Raw genomic sequence first — 24,480 nt, forward strand, 5'->3', positions numbered from 1 at the left:
TTGCTAGGTCAAGTATTGTGATTGAGGAAAGAAAATGTAATTATAAAGTGATTTATAAATGAATAATATATCAACACATCTCTGACATCGAGCATGAATGTGTATATGATGTTCAAACTCAAATTCAAATAATATAGTTGATAATGATTACTCAGTAAAGACAAAACTAAGCCAATTGCATGGGGAAAGAAAATAATTATAATTTGATTTATGATAAAATACACCTACGGTCATTGAACTATTAATAAGTATACGTTTTAGAAAAAATGAGAAAGAAAACTTTTAATTGGTGTCGACGTGTAAACAGAAAAAGCGATATAGTGACGATTTTAACAATTTAGTGACTTAAATAAAATTATAAAAATATGAAATATTCTAAATGCAATTATAACACGATGCAAAACACAATACGAACTCACGATTTCATACCAAAAAACCATATAGTCTAAGAGAAAAGTAAATATAAAATCATATAGTTGCTGCAGTAAAAGAGATGGAAGATTTTCTTCCTTAACAAATCATCCGCAAATCCCACCTTAAAACCAACTTCCTTGGCCTTTTTAAGTGTTGCTCCCCACTTCTTCAACGTATCCAAGTCCAAATCGTAAAAGAGATGGAAGATTTTCCAGCTAAGAAATTAGACTTGGATACGTTGAAGAAGTGGGGGGCAACACTTAAAAAGGCCAAGGAAGTTGGTTTTCAGGTGGGATTTGCGGATGATTTGTTAAGGAAGAAAATCTTCCATCTCTTTTACTGCAGCACAAAACAGAACTAGAGCCAGACTATGGCGAAACCCAACTTTTGCAAAATCTTTTACGATTCAGCTCGCAATAGGTTGAAAGTAGCTTGGAATTTCCCCCCAACAAAGTTTCTTCAACTCTTCTGGTAAACCTTAGAAATCTTCTGGCTCCACTTGCTTGTTGCCTTGTACATAAATTTGGTTTTTCAAATCATTAAAAGCAGAGATAGAGGTGGGGACCTTGCAGAACGACCATTACCAAGATCTGGAGAAAACTGAAACAATAAACATAGAAAATCATAAATTATGAGAATGGTATGTATATGATTATACATATGTATTTGTTGAGATTTAATGTGATGTACTTAAAAAGACAAATTCATTACCAACACGTCTTCGACAAATTAATGGATCTAATAAATAATCATCGAATTTTTTTTACTGATTTCGCCCTTGAGAACAATACAAGTTGTTTACTTCAATATGAGAAGACATTATTGTATACCTGATCATTGAATAGCATATAAAGTTTTGATGCTCATAATATAATCAAGTTGGACAAAAAAACTTGTCTCTAGTAAAACAAATGGCAGAAATAACATTCAGAACCATGCTTGTGTTCCGGATTCGTATCCGATACTTAGATCTAAAATCATATAACATAAATGTAAATGACTTTTTGCTAGGTCAAGTATTGTGATTGAGGAAAGAAATTGTAATTATAAAGTGATTTATAAATGAATAATATATCAACACATATTCAAATAAAAGTATCAGATATGATCATTCAATATGTGTCAGAGTGTATCGAGCATGAATGTGTATATGATATTCAAACTCAAATTCAAATAATATAGTTGAAAATGATTACTAGGTAAAGAAAAACTAAGCCTATTGTATGGGGAAAATGAAATAATTATAATTTGATTTAGGATAAATTACACCTACGATCATTGAACTATTAATAAGTATACATTTTAGAAGAAAATAGGAAGGAAAGCTTTTGATTGGTGTCGGCGGTGTAAAGAGAAAGCGATATAGTGACGATTTTAATAATCTAGTGACTTAAATGAAAACTTTCAAATAGTTCAATGATCATTTTATAACATTTTAAAGTTAAATAATTAAAAGACAGACTTAATAATAAAAAATGTTGTTACGTTGGTTAATACGAATGATAAGAAATATGCATACCATATATATTATTAGCAGTGAAGATTGCTTCAAAGCTCCTTGCTTTGTTGAAGTCCTGAAAAGCCAAGCTTAAAAGTTAAATTGAAGATTTAGATCATGAAATCAAACTTAATAATGAGCAATATATATTTAAGATTTTAAATGTGTTATAACTCCATACAATATGGAGTGACACCAGCAACCAATTCGATGAATTTTCAAGAGGGAAGGTTCTCAGTTGGAAACCTTGAATTTACTGTAATGCAATGTTCATCATCGAATAATTCAAGGTTTCCAATTGAGAACCCTCCATCTTGAAAATTCATCGAATTGGTTGTTGGTGTCACTCCATGTTGTGTCAATAGAATGTTAGCAGTGTTCATCATCGAGGCATGGGTCTGTGAAATTTAGATTAGATCACAAAAAAATACAAACAGTTTGCAGATTAACGGGAAATCAACAAAACAAAACCATATCGGCTCAAGTAAAGAAATTATGCAAAATCAAAGCAAGATATGATATTGAATTGGTGAAGTCAACTGTACATTCTTCCATTGCAGTGAAGAAAAGAGAGCATGTATTGCAATATATTAAGCAAGATATGATATTAAGTTTAAGAATGACATGAGACATTATGCAAAATCAGATATGGAATTAGTGCATGCCAAGCAATGGCCAGCGCGACAGGATGTGGAAGAAATTAGGCAAGACTGCAAAGAAATAGCTAAAAAAATATGGTTTAAAAACACCTGGGCCGAAGCAAAGATTGCTCGAAGTAGCAAGCAAGTTGGAGATCAACGGGAAATCAGCAAAACAAAACCATATCAGCTCAAGTAAAGAAATTATGCAAAATCAAAGCAAGATATGGTATTGAATTAGTAAATTCAACTGTACATTCTTCCATTGCAGTGAAGAAAAGAGAGAGCATATAATGCAATGTATTAAGCAAGATATGATATTAAGTTCAAGAATGACATGAGACATTAAGTTTAAGAAAAAGAAAAGAAAACTTTAAAGATACATGAACCCATATTGCTAAGTCTAAAACACAACTATAGTGAAAAAGAAATTATGATTATAATGTGACTTAAAAATAATGTAGCAATATCAAATATGGCCTTCCAAATTCTTCTAAATGCATTAAAAATTCAGAAAAATTGAACATGTATATGTTAGGCATAATTTTTATATTTGATATTCAAGTAAAATAGTTAAACCTCTAAAAATAAATCTACTGCATCAGAAAAGAAAAGAGAATTATTACAAGTAATAATTTTTTTTATGTACTGTCCATATATAATTTTAATGTACTATCAGTAAATTATAAATACATCATCATTAAATTAAATAAAAAAATTAGTTCTCACTTGGGATCTCTTACTCTTGATAGATGCGATTGATTGCTGGTGGCATACTATCATTCAGGAGGTTGTCAATGTCATGTAAAACATCGGAGGATGGCGAGTTAACGAGTTAACGAAGCTCATCTTGGCACGGATCTAAGAAATTTTGGATTAGATCAAATCATTGAAACCAAAAAAACAGAAAAACGCAAACGATTTGCAGGTGAAAGGCATCAAAATCTTCTTACAAATCAGCAAAACAAAACCATATGGAATGATATTAACTCAAAGTAAAGAAATGATGCAGAATCAAAACACGATATGATACTGAATCAGTAAATTCAACCATACGTACTTCTAATGCAGTGAAGAAAAAAGAGAGAAGGCTCAGGTGTCGAAGAGTAAAACTGAAGAAACGAAGGAATTGAGATGGAATTTAAATAAGGCCAACTTCCATCACGGAAAGCTTTAGATTTTAACTACCTCTCTAAAAATTTAAAAAAGCAATGTTGTTGACGGAGTGAACAATAGGAGGTGAGGGAATGAGTACCTGAGATATGGCGGAAATACGGAGTGGAGATCGACGAGGGTAATTTCGGAAAAGAAGAAATCTCCATGGATGTCTCACCTTCATCACCATTTTCTGATTTGGGATTCTTTCTGTTTGTGTTATTGGGTCCAAGATTAGGGTTTTTGCAAACAGAGAACAAATAGCGAAGGAAGACGGCGGAATACCAGGGTTTTAGGTTCCTACCGGGTAGTTATTTTTATTTATTTATGGCGTAATGTTAAATTTAGTCCCAATATTTATATTTTTTATCAATTTACACCTCATTCTATTTTTAAGCTAAATTTGGCCATAGCCTTTAAAATACAGTCCAATTTGATTATCAACCTTTCAAAACAAGTTAAATTGTTATTTTTTAAACAAAATACGAATTAAAACGATAAATGGAAACCCACATGTACTTTGCTGTTTTTTTTTGAATTTTTATGACTTTTCAATATATATTTTAAAAATTTTTTAATTTTATAAATTTTAAATCATTTGTTGAGATGACATATAAAACAAACAGTACCATGTTAGCATTGAATCATACGTGGACTGCCACGTGGGTTGTCATGCTAACACTACTAAAAAATTAACGTCTTAGTTAGCATTTTTGTTAAAAAATATTTAATTTTTCTTAAAGGTTGACGACCGACCTTTAAAAATTAATGATTAAATTGACAAAAAATATAAATGTAGAATGTTAAATTTAATATTATGCCATTATTTAGAATCTGATTAGCTCAATCGATTTTAAGGTTTCTATTGGATGTGTTAAAATGATTTCATCCATATAATTTCACAACTATACTTTTTTTAGTCATAATGAGTTCAGATCATTTTATATTTGATATGTGTTAATGACATAGAAAAATTACTGAAATGTCGTTAAATAATTAAAAAAAGATCATAGATGATGTGATGAGAAGGATCCATACAATAATTTCTCCTTTAATACATAAATTTCATGAAGCATCAATAAATAAAAACATGAAATTGACAATATTAAATTAAATAAAATTATATACATACCATATTAGTGAAAGGGTTCCTAGAGTCCTGAAAAACCAAATTAAAAAGTTGTGGAGATTAAGATTGAGTAATTAATTAAATTTGTAAAAATTTAACATACCTCACGTGCTTTCAGTGTTATCTCCAACTTGCTTCCTACTTTGAGCAATCTTTGCTTCGCCCCAGGTGTTTTTAAACCATATTTTTTAGCTATTTCTTTGCAGTCTTGCCTAATTTCTGCCACCTTCTGTCGCACTGGCCATTGCTTGGTGTGCACTAATTCCATATCTGACTTTTTGTCCCTTTGCTTGGCGTGCACTAATTCCATATCTGACTTTTTGTCATTCCTTTCCCAAAATATACAAACAAAATCTGTCGAACATGAAATTATATTTGACATTCACACTTAAATTCGAGTAACAAAGCCTTGAAGCTTTGAAAAAAGCTTCAAAAACACGAAGAAAACCGACATAGATGGAAACCTTTGCGAAGTCATAGACTTGAGAAAAGTAATAGCATCATCACTACTACCGGATCCTTGAAACATACTCGATAAAAGGATCGATAAAGGGGGGAAAACCATCGTTTTTAATCAAATCGAAGAGACTCAATGCATCTTTAAATCCATCTTGAGCTAATAACTTCCTTATCAATTCCTTGTAAGTATCATGCCATGGCTTTAACTGATTCTCACAAGCATCCTTTGCTCTTTTCCTACTGCAATACGAATATACCAACCAGTTAAAAGCATAGCTGGCATGGGAAACCCCATTTTTTTCAACCATGTTTTCGAAATAAGTTGATGCTGTTTCGAGATCACCGGCAGCACAACATCCTTCGATGAAAGACGCCCATGCTTTGTGATCTAAATCAGTATTTGATGCTATAAACTCAGATGCTTCATCTTTTTTACCAGCACTAGCAAGTCTAAAAGTAATTTTCGACTGTAAATTACCGCTGGTTATAAACCCATTCTCCTGCGATACTTTTAGAACCTTGTTGTATTCCCTGAGTCTACCAACACTCGTCAAAGATTTAAGAACCGAATCAACCATGGAATCTGTCAAGACATTCCCATTCTCAACAAAAGTCTTCACGACTCTTGAAAACAGACGCATGTCTAATTGTTAGACACCGCTAATTTCTTCAGCAAAAAGGTACAAGAGCTCGTAGAAGGCTTATTGGAACCGCTATAAAAGAAGAAACAAATAGCAACAAACTCGAATACTTGTTTTGTAAATCGGCTATAAAAGCCATGAAATATCAATGTATGTTTTTCTGACTTTTTTCGGAAACAAATTCAAATTCAAATACAAAAAAAAAAAAAAAAAAAAAACAAAAACAAAATAGATTAAGTTTATAAGTTTAAGGTGATTTTCATTTTATATTCCTATTTTATTTTATTCTTAAGTTTCTATTTCTTTATTTTTTTTATATACGAAAATAAAAAGGAAAAGGCTCACCTGAACCACCTTGCGGTTTCGTCGTCGGCAGCCCCTTCTCCGGCGTTGAAATCGAACTAACAGGGGTCAAGGCTCCTTCTCTTTTGTCTTAGGAAGGCTTCACCTTCGGATAAAAAAATGTTAAAAAAAACGATTTGGCGTGGTCCAGACCACCGCCAACGGTGGAGCTACGCCGGTGGCCCTATTGGCCGGAGAAGAGGAGAGGGAGAGAGGCTATGAGTTCCTTGTCAGATTTTTTTTTTAACTTAGGGGTTTTATAATAGTATGAAACGACGTAGTTTCATTTGGCCCCCCTCAGGAGCCAAACGGCGTCGTTTTTGGGCAACTCGCGACCCGACCCGCCTGGGGGAGATCCGCGTGTTTTCGAAAGTGGGTAAATGTCCATGGAATTCCTTCCACCTTTTCCGTTTTATTATTTTGGTTCCATTTTGTTTTTTTAAATTTGCCCCATAATTTTATTTGTGCGTCATTTTGACCCCTTGGATAAAGCGCTGAGCACAAGGGACCTGGGACATTTTCTCTTTTGCTCCCTGGTATTTTCAGTGAATTTCGAATTAGTCCCTTATTCTATTTTTGTTATTTTGAACGCTTTCCCTGAAATTTTATTTAGGTTCCAATTTAATCCCCTTTTTATATCCTTGCATTTTTTTATTTAAATTTGGACCCTAAATTTCATTTTAACGGCAATCAAGTCCTTATTCTTTTAAATTTGGACTTTTTTATTTACTTTATTTATTTATTTAAAAAAGTTTATTTAATATTCTGTTTAATAGTTTATTTATTTATTTAATTGATTTCTTTTAAACCAAATGTGTATTAGCTCTTATTTATTCATTTACTAATTCTTTTTAAATTAACTTGTTTATTTTATTTTGCCCTTGTCATTGTCATTTTATTTCTTTTGATTTATTCATTTACTACTTTTATGTACTTTCAAAATTTAGATTTATTATTATTGTCATTGTTATTATTATTGTTATTATATTTTCATTTGCATTATTATGAGTATTATCGTTTATGCGTATTGACTTTATGATTTATTAATATTAATGCTATGTATGTTATATTTTATTATGCACGTTATGTCATTGTTACTTCAAATGTATGTTACACTATCATTATTAGCCACGCATGATCCTTTTAGAGTTTTAAACGATTTCTTTTAAAATATAGTCGAATAACCTACACGTATATTATTTTTGGATATTTCATCAACTTTCACCCAAATTCATAAAAAGGGAAGTATTTTAAAATCGATAATATTTCGCATTTTGGAGAATCGAGAAATCGCATATTAACTTACGGGGTTTCGATTTTCTCGTTAAACCTAAATAGCCAAATATTCTTTTAATTCTTAAAATACGTGAAATTTCAATAAAAATTAAAGGCAAGCTTATTCTCGAGGGTTCAAATGTTGCATCCTAACTTACGGGATGTGGTATTTTGTTATCGTAGGACGAGAGGGCCTTTGATGCTCGTTTCAATTTAATTCAAGCGTTTTTTTTTTAAATTAACATTAATAAAAGAGGGATTGTATTTTAACTTCTTTTCAAAATTTCAACTTTCGACATTAAGACATTAAGTAATCAACTAGGTACCAATTTTGGGCGTATCGAGGGTGCTAATCTTTCTTCATGCGTAACCGACTCCCGAACCCGTTTTTTGGATTTTGTAGACCAAAAAAATTTATTGTTTTAGTAAATTTAAACTTTTCTTAAAATGACTAAATTATGAGGTGATCCGATCACACCTAAATAAAAAGGATTGGTGGCGACTCCATTTTAATTTCAAAATAAAGGTCGACCCTTTTAAAAAAAAAAAAGGTTTCGATAGCTTGGCGACTCCATTGGGGACTTAAAAAAGAGAGTCAAGCCACGAGTTGATTTTTTTTGTCTTTTTGTCGAAAATTGAAAACTTGGTTTAAATCTACGATCTTTTCACTGCATTTCATACATTTTTGTTACCGTCTTCATCATTTTGTTCATGTTTGCTTTTTGATTCAAGTCTCTTGGTATATCTTTGCATATTGCATCGCATAATCGGTCAATTTTACCCTTTTAAGTGGGAGTGAGAAACTATTCTTTTGTGAGGTTTTCACCTCCGTATAGGATAGTGGATCGCTTTCAGGATACATTTGTACCTATGTCTTCGTGAGATTTTCATCTTCGTATAGCCATAGAGAAATGTATAAATATAAATATATTTATGTATATGCATATTGTGTTATTGGGTCCAAGATTAGGGTTTTTGCAAACAGAGAACAAATAGCGAAGGAAGACGGCGGAATACCAAGGTTTTAGGTTTCTACCAGGTAGTTATTTTGTTATTTGCGGCGTAATGTTAAATTTAGTCCCCAATATTTATATTTTTGTCAATTTACACCTCATTCTATTTTTAAGCTAAATTTGGCCATATCCTTTAAAATACAGTCGAATTTGATTATCAACATTTTAAAACAAGTTAAATTGTTATTTTTTAAACAAAATACGAATTAAAACGATAAATTTTTTAACATGGAAGTTTGCATGGCAATCCACATGTACTTCGCTTTTTTTTTTGAATTTTTATGATTTTTCAATATATATTTTAAAATTTTAGAAATTTTTTAATTTTATAAATTTTAAATCATTTGTAGAGATGACATATAAAACAAACAGTACCATGTTAGCATGAATCATACGTGGACTGCCACGTGGGTTGTCATGCTAACACTATTAAAAAATTAACGTCTTAGTATTTTTGTTAAAAAAATTTAATTGTTCTTAAAGGTTGAAGACCGACCTTTAAAAATAATGATTAAAATGACAAAAATATAAACGTAGAATGTTAAATTTAATATTATGCCATTATTTAGAATCGATTAGCTCAATCGATTTTAAGGTTTCTATTGGATTTGTTAAAATGATTTCGTCCATATAATTTCACAACTATGCTTTTTAGAGTCATAATGAGTTCAGATCATTTTATCTTTTTAAGAATAAAAAAAACATTTTGATTTTTAGATATACGAAGTTGGATGATTTCAAGTAATTAGTACCATTTGAATTTTTTTTCCGAATTTGAGTAGATTTAATTTCAAATCTATTAAAATTCAAACTAGATGAGTTTAAATGAGAATTGAGTACTTTATTTTAGTTTTATTTGGAATGGTTACTTTTTCGATCAACAAATACACATTTTGTATAAGGGCAAAATAGTAAGATGTCGTCCAAATTTTGAATCTGAGACTCATGTCAAATGAAAACAAAGATTGAATTTATAATGTAATGAAATTAAAAAGTAAATATTTTATAGTGTCCATCTTATTTTCACTACTAACACTTGAAATCATCATTTTATTTGAAATATTGCCACGAGTTTCAAAATGAATTATAAAATGTAGATGAAAATTACTTTAAAAATTCTTTTAAACTAGAAAATATTCTAATTTATGGATCCCAAATGAAAGTAGTTTATGTTTAATACATATTACAAACACACGTGTGTATACACATCAAATTATGACATGCTTATAATATCTAGAAAAATATTATTTAAATGCATATTTATAATAAAAAATAAAAAAATAAATTTTTAATTGAAATGGTAAAATTAATATTTTGAAGATCATGGTAGTCTATATTGAAGTCCTACCATGAATGGATTTACATTGATTTATATAGATTTTTGTATTTCCCAATTAAATTGATGTCTAATTGATCAATAATGGCACCATCTCAATTAAAATCTTAAATATAGTATAAGATACATACACGTTTCTTAAAGTAGGGTTTTCTTCGATACAATATGAAGAAAAGTGAATAGCTGCACTTGTTGAACTGACCTAACCGTCTCAGGTCCTTTGTTATTATTTTTTGTTCAAATCCAAGATATTTATTATTGGTAGTAGTAACTAATTCACTCGTTCCGAGTATTTTTTGAAGAGGTAAACAACTAGACATGAAATATGTTCCATTCACATGAGCGGAAATTGAACCTCTGATGACATAACTAAAAGAATAGATGAACAATCACCACATTATATTTCATGATCAGTACATTGATATTATTGTACCTTAGGTTCTTGCAACATATGAAAACAAACATTTTTCTAAAAATTTAGTGGGATTTAATCTGCCTTTTTAAGTCATGTAAGGGTGGAACATTTTGTTAAGAACAATTAAGGTCGGCAGGGGTTAGCATCCTCTAAAATTTAAAATTAGTAAAGGTAAAATTATATTTCGGTTTCCTTAAAAATATAAAAATTTTAATCTTTTAAAAATTATAAAGATATAAACTATTAAAATGATAAAATTACATTTTTGTTATCATAAAAATTACAATTTAATTTCGTTCTCTAAATTTTTTTTTCTGATTTCGCCCTTGAGAAGAATACAAGTTGCTTACTTCAATATGAGAAGACAGTATTGTATACCTGATCATTGAATAGCATATAAAGTTTTGATGCTCATAATATAATCGAGTTGGACAAAGAAACTTGTCTCTAATAAAACAAAGGGCGGAAATAACATCCAGAACCATGCCTGTGTTACGGATTCCTATCTGATGCTTAGATCTAAAATCATATAACATAATTGTGAATGACTTTTTGCTAGGTCAAGTATTGTGATTGAGGAAAGAAATTGTAATTATAAAGTGATTTATAAATGAATAATATGTCAACACATATTCAAATAATAGTATCGAATATGATCATTCAATATGTGTCAGAGTGTATCGAGCATGAATGTGTATATGATATTCAAACTCAAATTCAAATAATATAGTTGAAAATGATTACTAGGTAAAGAAAAAACTAAGCCTATTGTATGGGGAAAGATGAAATAATTATAATTTGATTTAGGATAAATTACACCTACAATCATTGAACTATTAATAAGAGTATACATTTTAGAAGAAAATGAGAAGGAAAACTTCGATTGGTGTTTGCGGTGTGAACAGAGAATGTGATATAGTGACGATTTTAATAATTTAGTGACTTAAATGAAAACTTTTAAATAGTTCAATGATCATTTTATAACATTTTAAAGTTAAATGATTAAAAGATAGACTTAATAATAAAAATGTTGTTATGTTGGTTAATATGAATGATAAGAACTATGCATACCATATATATTGTTAGCAGTGAAGATTGGTTCAAAGTTCCTTGCTTTGTTGAAGTCCTGAAAAGCAAGCTTAAAAGTTAAATTGAATATTTAGATCATGAAATCAAACTTATATCTATATATATATATATATCAATGTTTTAGAATTTATATAATTCTAATAATTATTAACTTGAATTAATTTCTTATCTATTGATCGAGTGCTTATCTTTTAAGTCGTGACTTAGTTTATTTTTGTTAAGGTTAATTTTAAAACCTCTTCTTATCAAAAATATATATCAATCTATCACAAAACATAAAATGCAAAATACAATACAAACACACGATTTCATACCAAAAAACCATTGTCTTAGAGAAAAGGAAACATAAAACGCTCAAATGCAAGAAAGCTCAACTCTAATGGTGACTTACAAAAGATTTTGCGGCAACTGCAACTGCAAAACATGAGAGCTCAGCAGCCACCTTTGGAAAGCAAAATACAATACAAACACACGATTTCATACCAAAAAACCATAGTCTTAAAGAAAAGTAAACATAAAACGCTCAAATGCAAGAAAGCTCAACTCTAATGGTGACTTACCAAAGATTTTGCGGCAACTGCAACTGCAAAACATGAGAGCTCAGCAGCCACCTTTGATTTCCAAAACCCTGTTTTTCTTTTTCAGTTTCGTCCAAAATTCCTCGAGTGACAAAAGTAGGAACACAGATTCTTCTGCAACAGATTGTTAGCAAATCCCACTTCAAAACCAAATCCCTTAGCCTGGTTGAGTGTCGCTGCCCATTTTTTCAATGTGTCCCGGTTTAATTCCTTAATTGATACCTCTTCCATCTCTTTGATTGCGGCACAGACCTGAACTTGAATAACGTTATAGCAAAAATCGGTAGCTTTTCCACGAACATTTTCGATTCGGGTCGCAATAGGTTTGAGGTAGTCTGGTGTTTTATCCCAGCCAATGTTGTTCAATGCTTGTTCTAAGCCATGGAAGTCTGTAACATCCATTTCGTTGTTGTCCTTGTCACAGAGTTGGTTTTCTAATTCACTAAAAGTAGAGTACTGCAACTCCTCACAAGTAAATAAACTTCCATGATCTTGATCTTGAACAGCACTAATAAGCCATGGCCATGTTGAAGAAAGCTGCAGCAAGACAAAAAAAAGAAGAAGAAGAAAGAAAACAAGTCAATATTTATGAGAATGATGTGGGTATGATTATATATAAATTAGTTGATATTTAATAAGATTACATAAAAAGTGAATTTCAAATTCATTACTACCATGCATTTAATAAATTCATGGGTATAAAAAATCATAAATGTTACATTTGTATGTATTCTATCACATAACATGCACTATTTTAATACCCAAATCATATTTTGAAGTCCAAATTCTCAAATGTTAAATAGCTAGCTAATGTGCAATGCAATAATTTATAAATATAAATGTATTTATGTATATGCATATCATACCTCCTTTCTTCGACTCTCCACAACTTAGTCAAGTAAGATATGCATTGTAGCTAAACACACACACACACACATATATATATCTTAGTGCTTAAGAAGATTCAACAATACTTACTGTTTTAAATGCAAGAGTCTATGCAGGATTAGAGACGCAGGAAAACTTGAATTATACAATTTGTTGTTGATATCAGGAATCAACAAGGGGAAGAGTTGACAGAGGTGACTAGTGCTTCACCCTTGAAAGGCGAAGAGCTGTTGTGATAATGTGATGAAGGATAATAAGAGAGAGAAGAGAGTGAGGGAGTGAGGATCATCCCTCCTTCAAGGTGAGAAAGTTTATATATGAGACATAAGTGATGTTACGTGTAAGTATCTTGCTGGCGGTAGGGTCACATCCTATCTCTTTGTAGCGACGCTGATGTAATCTTGTAGATTGATGGCATGACAATGTAGGTGACTTGCACAGTTGAAGAATCTCAAGCACTTTTAGTGGAGGCAGCTCATGATGAAAGTGTGCTCAATGGTGTGGCGAGCCGCGGTCGTAGGTGATATGAAGGTGGCATAACTGTTGCGTTTTGTCGTAAGGTTGGTTTTTCAGATCGCTAAAATTAGAGTGTAACACTTGAGGAGTTAGCAAACTTCCATGATGCTGATCTTGATCTTCATCAACAATAATAAGATGATTAGTTGCTGTAGTTTCGTCGACATCAGCCACAGACATGCTGAAGAAAGCTAGCTAGAACAATTTAAAAAAAAAAAACAGGTTATAATTTATAAGAATGATGTGATATGTATTTGAAAAATATAAAACAACATGAATTTTAATTTTACATTTTTATGTATTCTATCATATAATATGCATTATATTGAAAACATGAATCATATGCAATCTATGCATGCACATATGTATATATGCATGTATATGGTACCTCTTTTGTAGAGTCCCCATGCTAAAATCCTGAAATTTAAGAGAAATGAAAATAAATAATGGAAACAAATAGCTTGATGAATTAAGATATGCATTATTCTTTTCATGTTTATAGTTTCAAATACATATATATTACTTAGATTCAACAACAAAAAACATACTCATATTAGATACAAACCCACATCCAATAAATCTGAAATAAAGTAAAATAGTTGAAAATGACTTTTTGTTAGGTCTGAAAAGAAGTCTAGTAATGAGGAAAGACATTATTGATTTATATATTTAGATAAAAGTACTAAATTTGATCATCCCACTTAAATTCGAATATACATACCGTGAAGACTGCATCAAGGTTCCCTGCTTTTGTTGAATATACATACCGTGAAGACTGCATCAAGGTTCCCTGCTTTTGTTGAATCCTGAAAATCAAACTACAAAGTTATATTGGAGACTTGGAATATAGGAACTAAGTAATCAAAAATTCGTAAAATTTAGCGTACCTTTAGCCGTTCTTGATCTATTCTCTCCAACTCATATTCTACTTCAACGAATATTCTTCGTTTTGCCTCGTCTGTTGAACTGTCGTCCTTCTCGATTTCTTGAATCTTTTGCTTCATACGTTGGAGGTCAGGTCGAATTGGCCATTGCGTTGTGATTTGCTCGAGGGAGCCGAAAACTCGTGGTAAGAGATGAGAGGCATTAATGGCCATCATGTTACGAACTATCCTTATAATAACGTCCTTGTCTGCTTCCTTGTCCTTCATTTTACCAAATATACAGAAAGCAAGAGATACGAAACAATGCATACGTATTGTTGATACAAAGATTTTCAAAATGCATCTATTATAAAGTATTATTCTCTTCCGAGGTGAAGATCATCCTCACCTTTTCTCCTAGGAAAAAAAAAAAACCTTATTAGATGTTTTATATAGGTTAAATTAGAAAAAAGGAAGGGCCCTTTTTAAAAGTTAATTAGGGATTTAGGCTATTTTTCCCAAATTTATTATTTTAAAAAATTAATTATTAATTAAAATTTTAAAAAATTAAAACAACATTAAATGAAAAATAAAGATGTGTAAAAAGAATCAAACCGGAGACTCAAACACAAAATACTAAAATCTATCTATCTAACCCCAAAAAAAAAATCTAATGTGTTATAAGTTGTTAAAAAAAACACATTAAAAAGCCTTTTAAACATGTTGTTTCTCTCCAAATTTAAACACGTTTTTCTCCAAATTTAGTTTATTTCCTAGAAAATAAAAACTGCTTAAATCCTAATTAACTTTCAAAAACAGTTTTTTTCTAATTTACCCGTAATATATATAAAGTGAATAACAATAGGGTAAACTTACTAATAATTACAAAATAGTCACTAAATCATTTGAATGTTTTTATTTAAGTCACTAAACTATTCAAAAGTTGTATTTAAGTTACTAGGATTTTAAGTTTTTTTTTTTAAGGTCAGCTAGCGAGCTCCAAGCGACGATTTGACGATTGGGATAACAAATCAGTACTCATAAGCGAGTAGAAAAACAAAGAAGAAAACTATTTGAATTTTTGTTTACAGATTTGTAATTTTCAAAGTCATTTGAGAAAAACAAACTAAATTGTAAAAGATAAAGGAAATGAGAGATTCTGGTTGGTACAATTGTTGATTTTAACATTCCAATGACTTAAATGATAACTTTTAAATAGTTCATTGACTATTTTGTAACCTTTTGGAGTTAAGTGACCAAAAAATTTATTTACTAATAGTTTAGTGACCTTTTGCTGAATTTGCCCATAATAATAACGTGAATTTATTTAAGAAACTTACGTTCTTTATACGCCTGCTAATTCGATCCTTGTAAACCTTCGCCATTCCCGCCACGGTTTTCCCTTTCAAACATTCTTGTAGCCGGGAAGTTGATGATTCACCGGCATAAAAGGTTCGCGGACACCGGCGTTGTTTCTTCCCGACTTTTCCATTAGCTTCTTGAGTTACCGGGATCTAAATCACGGTTTCTTTTTTTGCTTCCACTCGACATCGACGGGTTGATCTCTTCTGACAACAATGGTCGTACTTTCGCGACCTCGGATATCGGATCATAGACATTTTGAAGATACTCAAATCTTCGTCATTCAAAAACTGTAATCGTCGCTCATCCTTGCACAGATCTGGGAAAATTTTAACTTGGATCAGAAGAAATCGTTGAATAAAAAAACAATAAAATCGAAAATTCAGATATAAATTAAGAAGAAGCAAATCATTGAAGTAAAATTATATGAAACAAAATCTTCTCAAGAAATCCAAGAAAATCAAAGCAAGAGATGATAATGAACACGTAAACTTAGTAGTAGTACTTACTGTTAGAGAAGAAGAGAGAAAGTGTCGGCTGCTTGCTGAAGATTACAAAGTGGAGGGGGTCTAATTATAGAAGAATGCAAGTGGGTCATTGGATACTATGGCTGCTGCTTTTTCTTCTAATGGAGTGACCCAAAAAAGCTGGAAACAGGTCTCCTTGATACAATGCATTATTTTTATGTCGGTAGTCCTCCCCTCTGTGTGTAATCACTTTCATTGTATTATTACAATTTCACTACTATTCACTTAATTATTGATAAGTTTTTTTTAGTTACCTAATTATGAAAAGATACAAAATAATTATTTAACTATTCAATTATTTCTTGTTTAATTACCGGTCTTTAAATTACTAACGGGAGGTTAACTTGACAGCTTCTAAAATCGGTATAATAGAAACTTTAACTCTCAATATTTATACATTATGTAATTTAGTTTTTCTTTTGCATTTTTTTGTGACATGGAGGGTTAAATTTAATACAATGAGAAAATATGGAAATTATTATATTTGATTTTAATATATTTTCAATCAAATTTAGTTGATGAATTTATTTTTTAAAAACTTTTTAGGCGAAAGGGTCACAACGAAAAACAAATATGTAAAAAGATCAAATTACACGATGTATGAATATGTAAATCAAGACTAAATTGATATAATATAAAAATATTAAAAGGTTAAAGTTACTATTATGTTAATTTTAAAAGTTATTACATTAATTTTCCATTAATTATTTAATGCTTGATAAAAAAAATTGATAGCAAGATAATTTCGTATTTTTAATATATTTATTTTTGGATAATTATCAAATAAAATGCTATTAAATTTGGATTTTTCTTATCAGGAATGAAGTTAGTGTGCTGAATTCAAACTCTTACAAAAAAAAGGGGGCCAAATTGGAACAAAAAGTAAAGAGGAGGGCTTGATTGAAAGATTGAAGATTCAAAGATGATTGAATAAATATTGAAGGGTTGAAGATTTTTTTTTAAAAGTGGCTGGATAAAGATTGAAGGATTTTTTTATATTGTTACAACTCTGTAACTAGTTTAAATTCGATTTTTAAATTTCGAATTATTTAGTGATAATATTTAGAAAAAATCTTGCTAAATTTTAGCACTAAAAATGTATATAAATACCTAGTAGTTACAACCAATCGAATACACTTTGCCTTTAGCATTTAATAAATTCTCTATTTTTTTCCTCTCCTGCCTCTTTGCCATTCAATTTTGCAGTTTCTTTTTGCCTTTATACTTTCCAAAATTCCATTTAAACCATTTATTTTCAAGCAAGATTCTTTCCATTATTAGCTAAACCCTTTTTAGCTTTAGCCCTAAAATTGCTCTAACAAAACAATCATGAGATACGAGCCTACTAAAAGAATCTTTCAATTCGATATTCGCTATCTCTCCGGTAAATGGGATAGTACAAATTGCTCTCAAAGTTGATTCAATTTAAACTCAAAAGCGCTTTGGGTTGGGATAGATCTTGACATAACCCAAAGGTGAAGGACTCAAACAATCATTTCTAGTTTTTCTCACCTTTTGCTTCCCATCTAATTAGCGAGCCCTGTTATCATTACTAACTTCATGCCATTTTCGAATACATCACTCTTAGACACGCTCAATTTTTTTTGAGAGGAATCATAATTAAATTGTATATTTTTACGATAGTAAAACTATAATTTGTCCCTAAATTTGTTTTTCTAATTTTACCCTTGAGAACAATACAAGTTGTTTACTTCAATATGAGAAGACACTATTGTATACTTGATCATTGAATACCATATAAAGTTTGGATGCTCATAATATAATCGAGTAAAGAAACTTGTCGTAGTAAAACGAAGGCCGTAAATAACATCCGAACCATGCACGTACTACTTAATTCAGATTCGATGCTTAGATCTAAAATCATATAACATAATTGTGAATGACTTTTTGCTAGGTCAAGTATTGTGATTGAGAAAAGAAATTGTAATTATAAAGTGATTTATAAATGAATAATATATCAACACATATTCAAATAAAAGAATTGGATATGATCATTCAATGTGTCAGAGTGTATCGAGCATGAATGTGTATCTGATGTTCAAACTCAAATTCAAATAATATAGCTGAAAATGATTACTAGGTGTAAGAAAAAAACTAAGCAAATTGCATGCGGAAAGATGAAATAATTATAATTTGATTTATGATAAAATACACCTACGGTCATTGAACTATTAATAAGTATACATTTTAGAAGAAAATGGGAAGGAGATTAAACTTTTGATTGGTGTCGGCGGTGTAAATAGAGAAAGCGATATAGTGACCATTTTAACAATCTAGTGACTTAAATGAAAATTTTCAAATAGTACAATGATCATTTTATAACATTTTAAAGTTAAATGATTAAAAGATAGACTTTGTTATGTTGGTTAATATGAATGATAAGAAATATGCATACCATATATATTATAGGTTACGTGTCATGTAGTTGGAAATTTGACAAGGGTCAATTTGCAGGTGATATTGGGATCGACTATGAAAGGAAGAGTTGGTGGTTTGAAGGATCCTCGATTGCTATAACCAGCTTATCGCTTGGAAGTGAAATTTTGTCTTAAAGATAGATTCAATATTGGAGTACACCGAGGCTAAGGCTAAGCTTAAAAATATTTTATTTACCAATTTATTTTATTTTCTTAAATTTATTTTTGCATTTATTTTTGTTTTATTTTATTACACTTATTTCCTTATTTTATTATCTTAATCAATTTAAGCCTTCCATTTTCATTTCTTTTTTTTTTCAGCACTATTACCCATCAAATTTGAGCATGACTATGACCGCGACAATGAATCTGGTCACAAGAAAAAAAGGCAAAATTAGATTCCAATCTTCATCATTCCAATGACTGTCACCGTTGCTCATCTTGCACAGAAATGTGAAAATTTTAACTTGGATCAGAAGAAATCGTTGAATAAAAAAACAATACAATCGAACATTCAGATATAAATTAAGAAGAAGCAAATCATTGAAGCAAAATTATATGAAACAGAATATTCTCAAGAAATTCAGGAAAATCGAAGCAAGAGAGATAATGAATAAGTAAACCTAGTAGTACCTACCGTTAAGAGGAGAGAAAAGGTCGCCTGCTTGCTGAAGAGTATTCATTGGAGGGGGTCTAATTATAGAAGAATGCAAGTGGGTCATTGGATACTATGGCTGTTGCTTTTTCTTCTAATGGAGTGACCCAAAAAAGCTGGAAACAGCTCTCGATACAATGCATTATTTTTTATGTCGGTAGTCCTCCCCTCCGTGTATAGTCACTTTCATTGTATTTTTAGGTAAGGTATCGTTATCAAAGGTCACTTAATTATTGATAAGTTTTTCTTAATCACCTAATTATGGAAAGATACAAAATAATTATTTAATTATTCAATTATTTCTTGTTTAGTTACTGGTCTTTAAATTACTAACGGAGGTTAACTTGACAGCTTCTAAAATCGGTATAATAGAAATTTTAACTCTCAATATTTATACATTATGTAATTTAGTTTTTCTTTGCATTTTTTTGTGACATGGAGGGTTAAATTTAATACAATGAGAAAATACGGAAATTATTATATTTAATTTTTGGGTGTTTTCATTTTAATATATTTTCAATCAAATTTAGTTGATGAATTTTTTTTAAAAACTTTTTAGGTGAAAGGGTCACAACGAAAAACAAATATGTAAAAAGATCAAATACACGATGTATGAATATTGAGAATTAGATTTTTAGAATCAAGACTAAATTGATATAATATAAAAATATTAAAAGGTTAAAGTTACTATTATGTTAATTTTAAAAGTTATTACATTAATTTTCCATTAATTATTTAATGCTTGATAAAAAAAAATTGATAGGAAGATAAATTCATATTTTTAATATATTTATTTTTGGCTAATTATCAAATAAAATGCTATTAAATTTGGATTTTTATTATCGGGAATGAAGTTGTTGTGCTGAATTCAAACTCTTACAAAAAAAGGGCTAAATTGGAACAAAAAGCAAAGAGGAGGGCTTGATTGAAAGATTGAAGATTCAAAGATGATTGAATAAAGATTGAAGGGTTGAAGATTTTTTTTAAAAGTGGCTGGATAAAGATTGAAGGATTTTTATATTGTTACAACTCAGAATTAGTTTAAATTGATTTTAAATTTCAATTATTTAGTGATAATATTTAGTGATAATATTTAGAAAAAATCGTGCTAAATTTTAGCACTAAAAATGTATATAAATACCTAGTAGTTACAACCAATCGAATACATTTTGCCTTTAGCATTTAATAAATTCTCTATTTTTTTCATCTCCTGCCTCTTTGCCATTCAATTTTGCAGTTTTTTTTTGCCTTTATACTTTCCAGAATTCCATTTAAACCATTTATTTTCAAGCATGATTCTTTCCATTATTAGCTAAACCCTTTTTGGCTTTAGCCCTAAAATTGCTCTAACAAAACAATCATGAGATACGAGCCTACTAAAAGAATCTTTCAATTTGATATTCGCTATCTCTCCGGTATATGGGATAGTACAAATTCGTCCCTCAAAGCTGATTCAATTTAAACTCAAAAAGTATGGGTTGGGTTGAAATTGTTTGGCGTACAGTTGGAAAGTTGAGTCGGCGTTGTTGTATTCAAAATCCATCGAACAAATTGGCGTGGCTAAGGCTAAGCTTAAAAATATTTCATTTACCAATTTATTTTATTTTCTTAAATTTATTTTTGCATTTTTAAAATTGTTTTTGTTTTATTTTATTACATTTCATATTTCCTTATTTTATTATCTTAATCAATTTAAACCTCTTATTTTTTTTTCAGCACTACTACCCATCAAATTTGGGCATGACTATGACCGCAACTGCGAATCTGGTCACAAGAAAAGGCAAAATTAGGTCTCTGTGGATTTGACCCTACTGCTCTATATTTTAATTTACTGTTATATTTGTCGTAGAAATTTATAATTTCAACGATTACAATAATTAAAATTTTAAACTCGAAAAGTAGAGAACTTTACTTTTGAAAGTAAAATTAAGAAGACTAAATTCTAAATATGCAAAATGTGTAACTACTTAAAACTTATTTTAACCTTCAAATTTTTTACTTTATAATCAACCTAACCTGATTTAGGAAGTTTTGGACACATGTGCCGACACATATTTAGATATACATTTATGATATGACCAGCTTCCTCAGAACATAAGAGAAAATTTGAAAAGTAGTTGAACATACCCCTGCTCAAGTAATCTAATAAAATAGTAGAAATTGTCTTTTTGCTAGTGCACAAGGACAAATGTCTTTATTGGTAAAATTACTATGGAGGTCCTCATATTAAGTGTTAGACTGTATTTTTCCTACTCTACTAAAAAATAGGTAAATTAGTCTCTGTGCATTAGATTAATGAGTAAATTGATCATTTCTGTTAAAAATTTCATCCATTTCTATTGTTAAAAGTTGACATGGCTGATAGAATAATCAAATAGTGACACGTGATATGTCATGTGTACTTCATATTGATGTACATGAATTAAATTTTAAGAGTAGAAATGAATGGAACTCTTAACAGAAGAACTAATTTATTCTTTGGTTTAACATAAAATGATTAATTTGTCTATTTTTTTTAGTTACCTAACTATCTTAGATTTTTGAGTATTTTCATAAGTAGATGTATTTTTGTAAACTTAAAATCTAGTCATTCTACTTCTAATTTTAGGAATTTAGGTATTATTCGATAAATTTAAAATTAAATATTAAAAAATAAGTGTTGAAAAATAGGTATTGAAAGTTTAAGTTGTAAAATCTGTTTGATAAATATAAATATTAAATTATAAAAGTTATGTTCTAAATTTTATCCTCAATTTTAAATATTTCACCTTATTCTAAATAAAAGTCAAATTTTAAACCTAAAGTTTTATAGCATAATATAATATTATAATAAATAAAATAAAATTGAATTAATTGGAAATATTCTCTATTAAGTGATAAATAGCTCTTACTTATTTATAATTTTTCACACTTTTTGTTTTTTGTATAAAAGATTCTATTAGATTGTTTTTATTTTGGATTATCAAACAAGTGTAAAAAAATCAAATCATTGAAAATTTAGATTTACCTGTTAACACTATTAAAAAACCAAATCCAAAATAAGCTTAGATTAAATTATTAACTTTTCATAGGGCCAAAAGGCAATTATTCCATTTAATTAAAAGGGTAAAAGACTTGGATTTAATGTTTTAATTTATGAGGGCCTAAAAGAAAATTTTCCCATCTAGCCAAAGGGGCTATATAGGTTAATATCAATAAGAAGTGTGCATGCGCATATACCATAGCTTAGACAATCCCTTACTTTATCCAAGTCCTCAAAAAACCACAAGTTTAAGATCTTGAAATCAAACTTAGCATTTTCTTTGAGTTTCAAACATTGATGCACCTCTTTTGATCATTGTTGTTCTAGTTTCTTAAGCTTCTCTGTTAATTCTAGTAATCTCCACTTCACCTCATCTTCTGTTAATTTGTCGTCCTCGTATTCACTCTTGATTTCTTGGTACTTTTCATAATGTCTCGAGCATTAGATCGCACGAGTCATTTCATGCGATTTGATTTGGTTGAGACAGTTGAGAACAAAATTAGAGGCTTTCCTCTTTTCAACAAATGTACACACACACAAAATATCAGAAAAGTGAAATAGACTAAATTAAAATTAAATCAGAATCAAATTATATTAATTAAAACTGAATTAAGGACCAAATCACACGTCTGACAGACAATGGAGGACCAAAATGCATATTACGCCTTCCAACAAAAACATGCAGATCCGGGGGGACACAAACGGGTCAACGGACGTCATTCTCACAATTTTTTGTTTTCTATATTTGTTCCTTTAGCTTTTTCCAGAATGTCAAAAGCTTATTACTGTTGAATCAAGATATAGAGGATTTGGTTTCCTTACTTTATAGATAGGGCGTTCACTGTTCTAAGTATTTTTACGTGCTAATCGCGTTGTTATTAAAACTTTATCTTTCTCTTCTAATTCATCCAAAATTTGTAACACTATACCAAAATATCTTATGTGGTACCAATATTTCTAGTGGAAATCATTGGCTAATGGTATACCAAAAGTTTCCTATTCCTGCTCGTGTGTGGATTGATAGCCTATATCAAAATTTGTTAGATTACATTTTGCCCCTACTTAAAAAATAGGTAAATTAGTCCATAAAATAAATTTTTTTCTATTAAAAAATTCACTCATTTCTATTGTTAAAAGATGATATGACTAACAAAACAACCAAATAATGACACGTGACATTTCATGTGTACCTCATGTTGACGTATGTGAACTAATTTTTAACAATAGAAATGAATGAAACTTTTAATAGAAGAACCAATTTATTCTTTCATCTAATGTATAATTACTATTTTGACCATTTTTTAGTCACCCAACTATTTTGGATTTTTTTTGCCAAAAAAAGAAAAAACTATATTGGATTTTTGGGTATTTTCATTTTTGCATTAGCCAACAGTCACCAAAAAAGAAGAAATTGACTAGTTGAGTGATATTTTATAACTTTTCATAGATAAGTGACCAAAAAATAAATTTACTAATAATTGAAAGACCATTTTATAACTTTTCATAATTGAACAACCAAAATTAAATTTACTAATAATTGTGTGACTATTAATAAAATTTGCCCTTACTTTTAATAGCTTCATAAATATGAAATAATTTAAAACAGGTATTTCATATAATTTTTAACTTAATGCTTTTAATAGTGATTTTTAATTCTTACCTCTACATCTGCGTTTAAATTCAATCTCTGCATAGGTTGCCTTAATTTATCTAAACTCATCTAAACTGATAAGACTATTAACTATATTTAATAAATTGGAAAATTAGTATTAAAAAATAACTAAGAAAAATAAGTAATAAATGAAGTACTCGTGTCTGTCACATAGATAAGGGTATAACATTTAAGGATCTTTTAAATATATGGAAAAATTTAAAAAAACTAAGTTTACCATATTGGATACATAATTATTTTCAATACTCACACTCAAATCTGACACTTAATAAACAAGGTAAAATAACTAACACAATTTCATATATATATATATAGCACATGGTGATGAAATATATCAATGTCTCAAAAATCATATAATATAAATGATTGCAAAACACCCAAATATCCATATAGTTCTTTTTTAACCCAAAACCAAATAGTTTAAATAGAGAAAAGTAAATATTGAAATCCAAAGTGCATCAAATCAAATAAGTTCCGTGTATTTTGCTGCAAATGCAAAACACCCTTTGATTCTCAACAATGAGAGTTGAGCCATTTTTGATTTCTCCAACCTCC

The 24,480-nt window shown here is 29.7% G+C and overlaps 1 long non-coding RNA gene and 1 other non-coding gene across 6 annotated transcripts; both read right to left on the reverse strand.

The window, feature by feature from the left end:
- Positions 1–327: 327 nt before the first annotated feature.
- On the reverse strand, positions 328–4,136 carry LOC105761745 (uncharacterized). Of its 2 annotated transcripts, none has more exons than XR_008190693.1 (4): positions 3,806–4,136; positions 3,280–3,411; positions 1,934–1,988; positions 328–1,014 (listed from the first exon to the last, which is right to left on the reverse strand). It is a non-coding gene; the product is annotated as an uncharacterized LOC105761745 (transcript). The 2 variants fall into 2 exon arrangements; XR_008190692.1 differs by having other exon boundaries at positions 3,294–3,411; positions 3,806–4,120.
- Positions 4,137–10,515: 6,379 nt separating this feature from the next.
- Positions 10,516–16,135, reverse strand: LOC128034600 (uncharacterized). 4 transcript variants are annotated; one of them, XR_008190691.1, is made up of 9 exons: positions 16,121–16,135; positions 15,590–15,930; positions 14,274–14,666; positions 14,108–14,192; positions 12,961–13,803; positions 11,965–12,519; positions 11,796–11,846; positions 11,387–11,441; positions 10,516–10,693 (listed from the first exon to the last, which is right to left on the reverse strand). It is a non-coding gene; the product is annotated as an uncharacterized LOC128034600 (long non-coding RNA). The 4 variants fall into 4 exon arrangements; XR_008190689.1 differs by lacking the exon at positions 10,516–10,693 and having other exon boundaries at positions 11,099–11,441; positions 12,961–13,097; positions 13,209–13,803; XR_008190690.1 differs by lacking the exon at positions 10,516–10,693 and having other exon boundaries at positions 11,099–11,441; positions 14,274–14,531.
- Between the last annotated feature and the right edge of the window lie 8,345 nt (positions 16,136–24,480).

Source organism: Gossypium raimondii, chromosome 11 (genome assembly GCF_025698545.1).
Source record: "Gossypium raimondii isolate GPD5lz chromosome 11, ASM2569854v1, whole genome shotgun sequence".
Lineage (NCBI taxonomy): Eukaryota > Viridiplantae > Streptophyta > Magnoliopsida > Malvales > Malvaceae > Gossypium > Gossypium raimondii.